The sequence below is a fragment of the Thamnophis sirtalis genome, unplaced genomic scaffold (genome assembly GCF_051295495.1).
Source record: "Thamnophis sirtalis isolate CommonGarterSnake01/CBP01778 unplaced genomic scaffold, rThaSir2_p1.2 scaffold_4, whole genome shotgun sequence".
NCBI classification, from domain to species: domain Eukaryota; kingdom Metazoa; phylum Chordata; class Lepidosauria; order Squamata; family Natricidae; genus Thamnophis; species Thamnophis sirtalis.
Genome location: NW_028261384.1, coordinates 99,519,275 through 99,533,787, shown reverse-complemented (window position 1 = coordinate 99,533,787; position 14,513 = coordinate 99,519,275).

The following is a 14,513-nucleotide window of genomic DNA, read 5'->3' as shown; positions in this document are numbered from 1 at the left end:
GCCACCTGGGAACGCTGCGGGAATACTGTAGCCTAACCAAGTGAGCTGTTGAGAACTTGTGGGCCACTACCATCTCGCGAACCTGTTGGGCCGCCTGTGGTGGGAGGCGGATGGTGACCTCCCGACCACCGGGGCCGAAGACACCTGTTTGGAGCCTGGAAGATCAGGCTGAGACCGTCTGGCTGCCGTGGAAGCAGCTATCGGCGACTGTTTGGGGGGACCCGACCCCCCTAGGTTGTCTGACGCCTCCTCTGCTGCTGTGCTGTTGTGGGGTCAGGCTAGGGACAGGGTAGGGTTAGTTAGAATTTAGAGTGGGGTTAGTGTTAAGTTATAGTTAGGTTAAGGTTAGGGTAAGGTGAGGGTGGGGGTGGGGTTGCTAGCCTGATGGCCTGATGGTAGTTGTTCAAACTGGCTGGGTCCAGTGATGGTTTCTTCAGGAGGGGTCTCACCACCGCTACCTTCAATGCCGGTGGGAAGAAACCCTCCCAAAGAGAGGCATTCACCACCGCCTGGATCCAGCCCCGCGTCACCTCCTTGCTGTTTGCAACCAGCCAGGAGGGGCACGGATCCAGTACACATGTGAAAGCACTCACCACTCCCATGGCCTTGTCCACTTCATCAGGAGCAACAGGTTGAAAATCAGTCCACAGGTGTCGTTCAAGACCTTCCCCCGGTACCTCGGCTGGCTCTGCGCAATTGGAGTCCAGGTCCATCCGAAGCCGAGCAACTTTGTCCACGAGGAACTGGACATATTCCTCTGCTCTACCTTGTAAGGGGTTCTCCGCAACCCTCGTATTTAAAAGGGAGCGGGTCACCCTAAACAAGGCAGCAGGGCGGGACTCAGCGGACGCTATCAGAGCGGCAATGTGGTTGTTCTTGGCTGTCCATATTGCCGATAGATATGCTACGATGCAGGCTTTTAAGAGTGCTCGGTCTGACTCGGATTTACTGGCCCTCCAGTGGCACTCTAGGCGTCTCTTTTGGCGCTTCATCTCCCGGAGGTCCTCGGTAAACCAAGGAGCCCTCCTGGATCCACTGCCGCGGATCGGCCGTAAAGTCGCAATTCAGTGGAGAGCCTCAGACGCTACCGAGTTCCAAGTAGCGACTAAGGTCTCCGCCGAACTGCGGGCGAGAGTATCAGGCATAACGCCAAGCGCCATCTGGAAACCCTGGGGATCCATAAGACGTCTGGGGTGGAACCACCTAATCGGTTCCTCCTCCCTACAGTGGGGGATTGGTCTCCGAAAGTCGAGCCTCAATAGGAAGTGGTCCGACCATGACAGGGGCATGATCTCACTACCCCTCAGACACAACTCCACTGTTCCGAGAGAAATACGAGGTCGAGTGTGCGACCCACTGAGTGAGTCGGACCCTGGATTACTTGGGTCAAGCCCATGGCTGTCATGGAAGCCATGAACTCCTGTGCTCCATCAGAGTGTTCGCCGAGCGAAGGCAAATTGAAGTCCCCCAGTACCATAAGTCTGGGGAACTCAACCGCCACCTCGGCTATTGACTCGAGGAGCAAGGGGAGGGCTGTTGCCATGCTGTTGGGAGGCAGGTACGTTAACAACAAGCCCACTTGACTCGCAAGGTCCATCTTCACCAGCAAGGACTCACACTCGACAAGCTCCGGAACAGGGATCCTACGAGGAGCTAAGGACTGTCGGATAACAATGGCCACTCCCCCTCCCCTTCTTTGGGGTTGCGGTTGATGAAGCACCTGAAAACCATCTGGGCACATTTCTGTGAGGGGGACGCCTCCCTCCGTGCCCAGCCAGGTTTCAGTAATACATGCCAGGTCTGCCCCCTCGTCTGTAATTAGGTCCCGGACAAGGGGAGCCTTGTGAACCACAGACCTGGCATTTAGCATCAGCAACCTGAGACCAGGGTCCTGACTGCTCACGCCATCTGGCCTTGGAGTGGAACTCACAGGGCCGGAAGGAGGGATACCTCTGATATAGGGAACCCTCCTTCCCCGGTAATGGCTAGCCCTGAAGTTCCCACCATATCTGCCCCTCCCCATTATGACCCCAATGTTCCAGCCCATTCCCGCATCTGTGGTCCCTCCACCCTCTCCCCCAGCCGCCGGATTCATCGGCAGGCCCTTCGACACACACATCCAAGGGCTGGAACCAAGCCCGGGTCCCCCTAGCACTTCTGCCAAAGCACTCAGTGCAGGAGGGTCCGCCTAAACTCCCAGCCCACCTAACATACCCATGCATACAACCAATCAATCCCCACAATACAAGTTAAAATAGAACAACAATATTATAATAAAAGTGGGAACATTCAGTCAGTCACAGTCACGCCATACCCTCCCCACACGTTTAAAATATACAAGTTTAGTATATAAAAATTATTAGTAAAAATTACAAGTGTATAAAAAAAATTATGAGTCTGCGCAGTCCGGGTAATTGCATAGTCCAAGGAGGCCAGAAAAAATAATGTCCAAGCCTCCCAAAGCTGAATGTCCGAAAGTCCAGAATGATAGCAAGGGCATAAAAGTAATAAGCCAACAATAGTCCAGAGTAAGGCCAGGAAGTCTGAGAGACAGCAGGCTGCAACAGCGAAAGCTGTAGGGGCCAGCCGCAGGAGATGGCGGCCAGCAACACCCCCTCCCATCGGGGACAAAGAAACACCTGGGAGCCGATTATCTAGACTCCTTTCAGTCGGGCTTCAGGCCTGGCTACAGCACGGAAACTGCTTTGGTCGTGCTGATCGATGATCTCTGGCGGGCCAGGGATAGGGGTCACCCCTCTATCCTTGTGCTCCTTGACCTCTCAGCGGCCTTCGATACCATCGACCATGGTATCCTTCTGCGACGGTTGCGAGAGGTGGGAGTGGGAGGCACCGTTCTTTGGTGGTTCTCCTCCTACCTCTCGGACAGGTCGCAGTCGGTGTTAGTTGGAGAGGAGAGGTCGACCCCTAGGCCCCTGAAATATGGGGTTCCTCAGGGTTCGGTCCTGTCCCCCCTGCTGTTTAATATCTACATGAAGCCACTGGGTGAGATCATTCGACGGCATGGGATAAAACACCATCAATATGCGGACGATACACAGCTGTATCTGTCCGCCCCGTGCCAACTCAGTGAAGCGGTTGACATGATGTGCCAGTGCCTGGAGGCTGTTAGGGTCTGGATGGGGGTTAACAAGCTTGTACTCAATCCAGACAAGACCGAGTGGCTATTGTGTTTCCCTCCCAAAAATTTGGTAAATATCCCATCACTCAGGCTGGGGGGTGAAAATCTACGCCCCTCAGACAGGGCTCGCAACTTGGGGGTCCTCCTGGATCCACAGCTGACCTTAGAACACCATTTGTTGGCTGTGACCAGGGGGGAATTTGCCCAGGTTCGCCTGGTGCACCAGTTGCGTCCCTACCTGGACTGGGAGGCTCTCGCAAGAGTCACTCACGCCCTCGTGACCTCAAGACTGGACTTCTGCAATGCGCTCTACATGGGGCAGCCCTTGAAGAGTATTCGGAGATTTCAACTCGTCCAGAATGCAGCAGTGCAAGCGATTGTGGGTGCACCTTGGTACACCCACGTTACACCTATCCTCTGCGAGCTGCACTGGTTACCGATCAGTCTCCAGATACGCTTCAAGGTGCTAGTCGTAACTTATAAAGCCCTTCATGGTATTGGATCTGGGTACTTGAGAGACCGCCTGCTGCCAATTACCTCCCACAGACCCATTAGATCTCACAGGGTTGGCCTCCTCCGGGTTCCATCTACTAGCCAATGCCATCTGGCTACTACCCGGGGGAGGGCCTTCTCTGTGGCAGCTCCGGCCCTCTGGAATGAACTCCCCGCAGGGATTCGGACCCTCACCTCTCTCCAGGCCTTCTGAAAAGCCGTCAAAACCTGGCTTTGCCGGCAGGCCTGGGGGTGATGGGTTCCCTCCCCTCTCGACTTGTATGGTTGTGCGACTCTTGCTTATTTTAATTGTCTGTATTTCATTTTATGTTCCCCTTTTTCCCTTTTGAATTGTTCGCCGCCCTGAGTCCTCCTGGAGAAGGGCGGCATATAAATAATAAAATTCAATTCAATTCAATTCAAGGGTCTTGTAAATTGACAGCTCTAAGACTTGCATGCTTCAAATGCCAGTTTCTGAGCCAACATTTTGGTTGCTAAGCAAGAGTGTTGTTAAGTGAGTTTCACCACATTTTACAAGTTGGCCACGCCCACCCAGTCACATGGCTGTCAAGCCACTCCCACCGGTCACATGGCTGCCAAGCCACTCCCACCCAGTCACATGGCCAGCAAACCACTCCCACAAAGCAGGGCACATGTATAGAAGAGGTTTTAAAATTTTTTGAAACCCACCACTGGATGGAACGAAGAGATAGAGAGGAAAAAGAGTACTACAAAATATGGAACAGGTGGTATAACTGGCTTGAAAAGAGATGTAAAATCAATGCATAAGGAACACATAGCAAACACAATGAAAAGAGATGGCATATACTTAGAAAGCAATAGAGATGGAAATATTGTATATTGATGTATATATTGTAAAAATGAGAAAGTAAACAAAGAAGAATAAGTATAAAATAATAGAATGGAAAATGGAAAACCCAAAATCAGAAAAAAGAAATACCGATAACAGAAAGCTGTAAAAGTGTAATTGTGATTTAAATGTTTGGAAAATGTCAAATAAAAAAAATTATATAAAAGACTAGAAACCAGACTATGAGGCAGTGGTGAGTTCCAGATCCCGGTGCAACCAGTACGGTGCAATGGGGCTGGTGTCTACCACATGCATGTGTGCAGCATGCGCACAGCGCGCACATGCATACTTACCGCTCGCAACACTCCAGCTGCTTGGCAGAGCCAAGGTGGCGCAGTGGTTAAAAGCAGCACTGCAGGCTACTGCTAGATCAGCAGGTCAGCGGTTCAAATCTCACCGGCTCAGGGTTGACTCAGCCTTCCATCCTTCCGAGGTGGGTAAAATGAGGACCCAGATTGTTGGGGGCAATATGCTGACTCTCTGTAAACCGCTTAGAGAGACCTGAAAGGCCTATGAAGCGGTATATAAGTCTACTGCTATTGCTATTGCTATTGCACAGGTGCTGTATGTCCCGTGTGCGTAAGCCCCGATCAGCTCAAATACAGGTAAGGAGGGTAGGTGGGCCCTCCGGAGCACCGTACCGGAATGGTATCTGGTGCTCCCAGCAGGCACCGGTACGTTTGTACCAGGATGCACCAGTTGTATCCCATCACTGCTATAAGGTCTAATCCCACTTTAGACATGAGGCCAGCTCGGTGATCTTAGGCCAGTCTCTCTCTGTCAACCCTAGAAATACTAAAAAGTAGGCAATGGCAAACCTGAAATTTAGCCAAGAAAATTGCAGGGATTTGTCCAGGTACTCAACCAGGAGTCAAGATTGATTCAGCACAAAAAATCCCGATACTTTATTAGCTTTGTTTTTAGAGGAAATCCAAAGTGCCCATAGAATCACAAAATAAGCCACAAATTAATAATTGCTGCAGCCTTTTCTTCATGCATGTTCACAACCAAGTTCCTCCCTAATTTGTATTTTTTTCCACATTCTTGGCAAGTACTGTATTTTGGCTGGTTGATAATTGAACTGAACCAAATAAAGGATTCCCTTTTTATATTGGATAGCTCTGTTTTGAAAATCTAAATGGTATGTAACTGATAAAAGAAACTATAAAGAGGATTAGGAAAACTTTCCTTTAATTTTTTTTTCATCTGAAAGAGTTTAGTGCTCTTGTTTGCATTGTCTTCGAGCAAACCAAATTATCCAGGTAGCAGCAATAAGAGTAAAACTGCCCCATTTGTCTCTGAACTGAATTTTAACCTTTAAAAAGATTGGCAGGTTAAAAACTAAAAGAAAGACAGATTAAAGCTAACAGAATTGATCTCTATTTACTTAGTGTTTGACCTGTGGAACCAGCTGCTAGTTACTCAACAATACAGAGAACCTCTGCACCAATAGGAAAGAATAAATAGGGAATGATTTAAAGCACTTCTTGGCCTTTCTCCTTGCAAAGGAAATAGTCCTGTCCTATTCCAAAATATAGTGTTATTTTGTTCTGATTGTTGTTGCATTTGCAAAATGAAAACACTAAGTGATGATAGCTAATCCTCTCTCTGGCTGGGTTTGAACATTGTATTAAACTATGGTTGGTTGAATTAATGAGAATGCATTATTTTTTATTATCGTCTGCCATGCATATTTGAATTAATGAAATGAAAGTATGGATCATTGAGCCTTTCCCCATTTGCAAGTACTGTAGTCGTGGAATGAAAATGTCCCAGCAACCTCTCCTTTTGTGCCATTCTCATGATGTTGCCTTTCTTCTTCCTCAGTCTGTCCCTAAGATGCACTTTCGTTCCAGTTAAGCTGATTTATTGCTAATGGCTATGCACAAGAATCTAGTCTGATGCTCAGCACTAAACTGGTTTTAGATAATAGCTAGTGGAATTCAAGGGACTCTGGATGGCTTGTGGGAACATAAAGGCTCTAGCAGAGGTGGTATTCAGCCAGTTCTGACAGGTTCTGGAGAACCGGTAGTGGAAATTTTTAGTAGTTCGGAGAACCGGCAAATAGGCTGGCCTGCCTCCGCTGCCTCTCAGCTGATCTTCTTTTGTTGCCCTGATCAGAAGAACAGAACTGGAAAGCAGGTTAGTGGAGTGAGGAGGGAATGGGGATTTTGCAGTATCCTTCCCCTGGCACAGCCACCAAGCATGCCCACCAAACCAAGCCACTCCTACCAAACCAAGCCACATCCACCAAGACATGGCCACAGAACTTGTAGTAAAAAATTTTGAATCTCACCATTGGGCTCCAGACTAATTTCTTTCTTTACTCCGTGCCCAGGCTCTGTCTCTTCTTCTACAAACATACTGTTAGTTGTTTTGATGTTAAAGTATAGATTTCCCCTAGGAAGGGGAGAGGGGAAATCCCAATTGCCTTGGTGTAAGGTGCTTCCTCAAAAACATTTGGTTAGTGTCACAGTCCTGTGAGCTCTACTCTTAGACTATTTTAAACATAGTCCATTCCCCCCTGTCCCTGGGCACTAACGTCATTTAGTGGGACATTTCACTGGGCAATGGAAGAGCCTGAATCTTTCTTATCAGACTTTCTCTTTTTATTGCTCTCTGAGCTAATTCTCACTCTGCTGGAATAGCAATAAATGCATGGATAAAAAAAGACTCTCCTGTCAGCAAATAGACTCACTTTGAATTCACTACGCAAAACTTTGCTACAAGGAGCAAATTTTAACAGCCTGGCCTGGCCATCTGTCAAAACTTACCTCTTGTCCACTCCTCCTAGCTCACTTTAAAGAGAGTGGGTGTGGTTTTTTTTTTTTACCCCTGCTGGCTGGTGGCACTGGGTTCAAAGGGAAGGAAACAAAGCTGGGAAAATCCACTGATTTCTACCCTTAATGTGCATTGTATACAAAAATAAGGAAAGCACAGATAGCTGGCATCATTCTGTGGATAGATGGTAGAGATCCTGCAGATGACATCATATTATGCAGGCTGCAAGACAGGTAAATAACAACTTTGCTGCTCCCAGAGATTTCTTAAGAATTCTGGAGATTATCATCAGCTACTAACGGGGGAAAAGATATTTATGAGTGCTTCATTTAAAACATTTCTAACAGGCAGTGTGTGATGCAGACAAATCCAATCAAGTGAACGTGTATTTTGCCTTTTGCAACTCTTATTATTTCTTGGGCTAAGACTGTAGGAAGTTAGCATCCACCTCTCTTCTAGAAAAATGAAATATTCTAGGAAATATTAAAAATGCAAAATATTATGTTTCCCTGGATGAGAAAAGGAGAAACACGTTTTAAAGACAAAGCAGATCTCTGCAGCTCCCTGCCCCCACCTTCAGCTCCAAGGTGATGGGATTAAGACATGGCCCTCAGCACATGATAGGATCAGCCTTCTACTAGGGTGACCAGACGTCCCGCATTTGGTGGGACAGGCACGCCTTCCCATAATTTTTCCCACGTCCCGGGCCGTTCTTAAAACCCCCCGGTTTATTTTGTCACTCGCAGCTCGCTTGCTCCCCTGCCCATCAGCTGCTAGCTCGCTGGCTCGTTCCGTTCTATCTACACTAAAAATCTAAGCCAGTCCAGCCTGCCGCTCACTGATTGGCCTGGACTCCAGCCAATCAGTGAGCTGGCTGGGATGGAAAATTTTAAGCACGCGGCGTGCTTAAAATTTTCCATCCCAGCCAGCTCGCTGATTGGCTGGAGTCCGCTTAGCTTAGCATGCCGGCGTGAGTCTCCATTTCATTTCATCTTTTGCTTGCTGCTTAGCTTAACTGGTGAGTACCGGTGGGAATCGGGAGGTGCTGTGGGGAGGAGACGGCCCTCCTCTCCTCCTTCTCCCCCTTTGCGGAGTTTCACCTTGCGCAGAGAACTTCCACTCGGTCCCGGAGCTTCTGCCGCCCGTGGTGGCCCCTGTGCTGCGATGGGAAGCGACCACGCCGCGAGTCCGCAAGGCGTGGTCGCTTCCCACCGCAGCACAGGGGCCGCCACGGGCGGCAGAAGCTCCGGGACTAAGTGGAAGTTCTCTGCGCGAGGTGAAGCAGCCGCCGCCGCTGCTATTTCACCTCGCGCAGAGAACTTCGACTCGGTCTTGGAGCTTCTGCCGCCCGTGGCGGTCCCTGTGCTGCGATGGGAAGCGACCATGCCGCGAGTCACCGCAGCACAGGCGTTGCCACGGGCGGCAGAAGCTCTGGGACCGAGTGGAAGTTCTTGAGAAGGCCGTCCAAGAAGCACCGCCGCCCACCCGAAGCCTCCCGATTCCCACCGCCGGAGTTACTTACTCACGTGAAGCTGCCCGGCAGTGGCTCTTGGCAGGGTGCGGCGCTGCTCTGGCCAGGAGAGAGGCAGGAGGCCGCGTGAAGGGAGGGAGGAGCAGGAGCAGCCGCCGTCAGGAAGAGCAGGCTGGACAGCTGCCTTCCCACCACGCGCGTCACCCCGCTGGCACCGGTGGCTGCTCCAGCCCTTCTCCGGCCGCGCATCCAGTCCAGCCACTAGGCAACCTCCCTGCAGCCTCCTTGCCTGGCAAGGGGGAAGGTTTGGGGCGAGCGGTCCTCCACTTCCCCCATCCCAGCAGTGGAGTGCGGGCGCCTGGTTGCAAATGCGTCTCCCTCGCCTGCGCTTGAGACCCACAGCCGAGGCAGCGCCGACATCAGAGGAGGGGAGGGAGCCCCACCCTCTTCCCCTTCGGGGGGTCTCCCCACTTACCATCGGAGCGGCAGGGCGGGGAGAGATCGGATCCAGCCCCCTCCCCTGCCTGGGCATGCGGGAGGCGCGGAGGAAGGCGAGCAAGAGGAGGCACCCAGGTTGCTGCGCCCGTCGCCACCCGGCACCCATCTCGGTGCCCGCCTGTCAAAGCGGTGATGCGGAGCAGCCAAGCGCCAATTGGGGGAGGGACGCCGGGCAAGGGAAGGCGGGGGTGGAGGAGCCTTCTCTAGCTCCGCTGGTGCCAACCTGGCCCTCCCCACTTCAGAGAGAGAGAGGGACACCCGCTGCCCAGTGCCCATCCCGGTGGAGAAGGCACATGGGGCTTTGGGCTGGCAGGCACCGTGCAACAAAACCTCCCCCCTCCCCAGTCAGGTGGCAAGTGGGGGGGGGGTGCGGGCACACCTATCTTGCCAGCCCTGGCATGGGCCAGCGGGGTTCTCTGTGTGTGCTATTATTGGTCTAAGGTAGCAACCACACCAGCCTCCAACTTGCAGGCTTGCCAGTCCAAGCTGAGTCCCAGCCATGTTGCTGATTGCGGGTCAGTTTTGCCAAGGTGGTTGTGAGAACAGCATTCATAGGGAAAGCTGGCTTCACCTGTTACAGCAGTGATGGGGAAATCTTTTGGGCTCAAACATTCAGAAAATGTTTAATTTCACTCTCCTGGTGTGTGTGTGTGTGTGTGTGTGTGTGTGTGTGTGTGTTGCACACATACAGACATCCTTGACCAAAGAGAAACATTTCTTTTTCAAATTCATTCATTAAAAAATGAAGGGAGGGAGGGAGGAAAGAGGAAGACAGGGAAAGAGCAGAAAGACAGAGAAGGTGAAGGTAGATAGGCAGAAGGAAGGAAGAAGGAAGAAATAGGAAGGAGGGAAGGTGAAAGGATGGAAGGAGGAAGGAACAGAAGCGAAGAGGAAGAGAGAAATGGAAAGAGCAGAAAGACAGAGAAGGTAGATAGACAAAAGAAATGAAGCTGAAAGAATGGAAGGAGGAAGGAAGAGAAAAGGAGGAAGGGAGTGAGTGAGGAAAGAAGAGAGGATGGAAGGAGAAAGGAAGGAAGAGAGGGTAAGAGCAGAAGACGGATAAAGTGAAGGTAGATAAGCAAGAGGAATGAAGGAAGAAGTGAGGTGTCTCGAGGAGGGGGAAAACATTTAGTGACCAAAGTTGCAACGGCATTGAAAAAAGTGACTGATGACCATTTTTCACACTTAGCGACCGTTGCGACCATTTTTCACACTTAGCAACCATTGCAGCATCCTCATGATCACGTGATCAAAATTTTGTTTGGCAACAGATTCGTATTTATGCTGGTTTCAGTTTCCTGGGGTGACCTTTTGACAAAATATAAAATTTTTAATCAAGCCCCCCCCCCCCCCCCCCCGGTCAATGGTGTCCCTCTTTACCAATCTGAAAATCTTACCTTACCTTCCACCCATTTCACCGCAGGGCATCTGTGAAGATTACATCATCCAGCAGGTCTCAACCAAGCCTGGGACAGCCTAAAGAGTTGCCCCTGCATGGCCTCATGGGAGTCTGACAACCAATCAGAATACAAGCTCAAATTCAAAGGCCCAGAGAGGTATAAAACTCAGGCACTCTCAGCATCTCTTCCCTTTTTTCTTCTTCACCCAATATCTTCAGGGCATGCGGTCCTATCCACCATTAAAACCATCTTTCCAAACTGTCTCCGTGTTTTTAGTGTCTTTTCCCCCTCTTGGAACTGAACCAGAATTATTATTATTAGAATTATTATTTTTTTCTAAGTGAAAACAATATGTAGCTCAGAGAGTCTGAAGAAACTTGCCTATAGAGATTTCCAGCTTCTAGTTCCTGCATCTTTTATTAGAATAGTCAAGGTAATCTAGGAGTAAACAGGCAGGGATGCAGGAGATCATTTTCCAAGGTCATCACCAGTGGAATAATTTTCTGGGTCCTTTTTTTATTTATTCTTGGAGTGAGAAAGAAGCAGAATTGGAAGGGGGGAGGGGTTACTTCATTTCTAGCCCTAGAGATGCATCATGTTCACACTCTTAACTCTTTAGAAACCAGGCCATGTGGGTGGGGTGCAGAGGTGGGTTCCTACCAGTTCGCACCTATTCGGTAGAACCGGTTCGTCAAACCGGTTAGAAGAGGTTCCACCAGTGAACCCGGAAAGCAGGCCACACCTAGAGAAGAGGTTTCAAAAATTTTTGAAACCCACCACTGCCACACACAAACACACACACACACACACACACACACACACAGACTGACTGACACAGAGAGAGTGAGAGAAAGAGAAAGAAAGGAAGAAAGAAATAAAGAAAAAAGAAAGAAAAAGAATGAGAGAGAGAGAGAGAGATGAAAGAAAAAAAGAAAAAAGGGACAGAGAGACAAAAGGAAGGAGAGAGAGAGAGAGAGAGAGAGAGAGAGAGAGAGAGAAAACACATGGCCAGCAAGCCACTCCCACCAGGTCACATGGCTGGCAAGCCACTCCCACAAAGGAGGCCACACCCACAGAGTAGGTTCCAAAAATTTTTGAAAGCTACCACTGGCGGGGTGGAGGCTTGGTGGGTTACTTTCGGATTGTACATGCAATTGGTGCTTCCTCTAAGAGTGAAGCTGGTACAATTGGGTTGTTGAGTTGGATTTTCTTTTCTTTTTTTCTTTTTTCTTTGGTGCTTTCCAAAGCTTAGTGACACCCACTCCCTAAAAACAAAAGCTTGCTCTAGCAGAAGCAGGAAAATCGCCTTGAAAGTGAGAGGTGGGGAAGGAATTACTACTTATCAGTCTATTGTTTTCTCCTATTACTCAGCAGACAGAGAAGGGGGTTAGTCAAATCTCCTCCCGTTCCTGCTCTCTGGGGTTTTAGGCAACCAAAGAGATCATGAGGTAGCTAAAGTCACTCCAGGCTTGTAAAATGCAGTCTGGTGGGAAGGACATTCAAAGAAATTCTTTGTTCCTGGCTCTATCATCATAAATATGCATCCTAGGGAAATAGGAATTCAACAGTTGTGTTAATTTGGTTTATTCTATGACATGATGATCTGCCCAACACACTGAAAATAAAACATGCTGCATTCATGCCCATCTAAATTGTGCATCCAGTGGCCAAATTACCTTTAGGAAACTTACAACCAGAGCAGGATGATGGCTTTGCTGCTGCTTTTCCTTCATCTGTACTTGATCAATCTAGCCATAGTTGGTTAAATCAAGTCATGCTGTTAATGTTATTTGGAAATCAGATTTAATGCTTGCCTCTGCTCTAAACAGGAATATTCCTCAGCGGGATTCTATCCCTACCACTCTTAGGAGCAAGAGTCATTAGATTTATTTTCTGTAACTGAGAGCCAATCCCTTCCTTGATCAGCTGTGCCGTTGAGCTTTGCCATTAGTTTTATTTCTATCCAGCTATTGTATTAGTATCCTGGGTACAATTTTCACTTGTGCAGCTCAACATAATGTGAAAGCAGTCAATATAGTTGGATTCCCACTTTGAGTTTGAAACTCCTGGAGAGCTTTTGCTGTGGTTAACTCTAGATTGCCAGTCTTCTTGGCTGTGGGAACAACATGTCATCTTCAGCTGGAACAGCCCAAATTATTCTTACTGAACAATCCAACCTACCTAAAATTGGTGAAGCTCCTTTGGTGGGTCATTAAGCAAGAGTGGATCAGAATTGGGATCATGAGAATAAAATGTCATATTCCTCTGGCTTAAAACGTCTTATTTTATTCAATAATAAAAAGCTGACCACCAACCCTGGAGCAAAACTATTCTGAGGATAAGTAAAATGTCTGGTGGTTGAAAATTTTAATCAGATTTAACCAATAAAAATATTGTACTCAAATGTATTTTAGGGGTCTTTTGTTCCCAAAATGTGAAATAGTAGTTCTGTCAAAAATAAGGTTTTGGATATATCAGCCAGCATCATCAGGAAAGTAAAGGCCAAAGTGGCTGCAGTGATGATTCAGGCACTCTGACTCCTAAATGGCAGAGTGGTTCCAATAGATCCCAAGTGTGTCTGTGTGTGCGTGCGTTTGTGTGTGTGTGTGTATGTGTGTGTGTGTGTGTGTGTGTGTATGTATGTATGTATGTATGTATGTATATATTAGTGTTGCATTTGTGCTGATAAATAAATAAAGGGAGACTAGTATAGATCTATTTCAAGCTATTTAGCTCTCATCAGCTAGCCATACCGTTACTGGGAATCGAACCTGGGCTGTATTACATATCAGGCAGTTATATTAGCCACTAAGCCACAGGCTCTCTTCCTTTATCAGTTAGGCCAGGGAAATAGGTATGTATTGTGTCACAACCCCTGATATGCCCAAATATGGGAGGAAGCATATTGCTTCCTTGCTCTGTCTATCGGCTCATCACAAGAGACCATCACGACAGAAAGCCATTATTTTTACTGTTATAATATAATATATTATATTATATTATTATATTATATTATATTATATTATATTATATTATATTATATTATATTATATTATATTATATTATATTATATTATATTATATTATATTATATTATATTATATTATATTATATTATATTATATTATATTATATTATATTATATTATATTATATTATATTATATTATATTATATTATATTATATTATATTATATTATATTATATTATTATATTAATTATATTATATTATATTATACACACACACACACACACACACACACTAGTGGTGGGTTGCAGGTGGTATGCTGTGATACGGGCGTACTGAGCTGCCCGGAGCACCGGGAATCGTTCCGGTGCTCAGAAGGACCCACCTGCCTGCCCTTCTTATTTCCAGAAGTTGTGAATGCTCCAACATTGAAAGTTTTAAAGAAGAGATTGGACAACCATTTGTCTGAAATGGTATAGGCTTTCCTGCCTGAGCAGGGGGTTGGACTAGAAGACCCCCAGGGCTCCTTCCAACTTTGTTATTCTGTTATTCTGTTTTTTAAGAAGTAAAGGGGTCCCAAGACTAAAATGTTTGCGAACCCCACTGCTCGAGGCAAATCTGGTGTCAGCTTGCCTGAATCCCAAGAGGATTTTCCTTCTTACTAAAAAGAGGTCCACAGTTTATCATAAAATTATTACACAGATAAAATTCCAGTTCATACACATTATGAATCTTACAAAGTGGGTGGGGGGGACAACAAACATCCACTTTGTAACATTCTTAGTGGATGTTACAACCCATCATCCCAGTTTTGTCCTAGGAAAGTGGCAGTGGGGAGGCAGGAGCTAACAATATACTTTAGTGCAATTTCTTTGAGAGGAAAATCAAGTGCTGCTG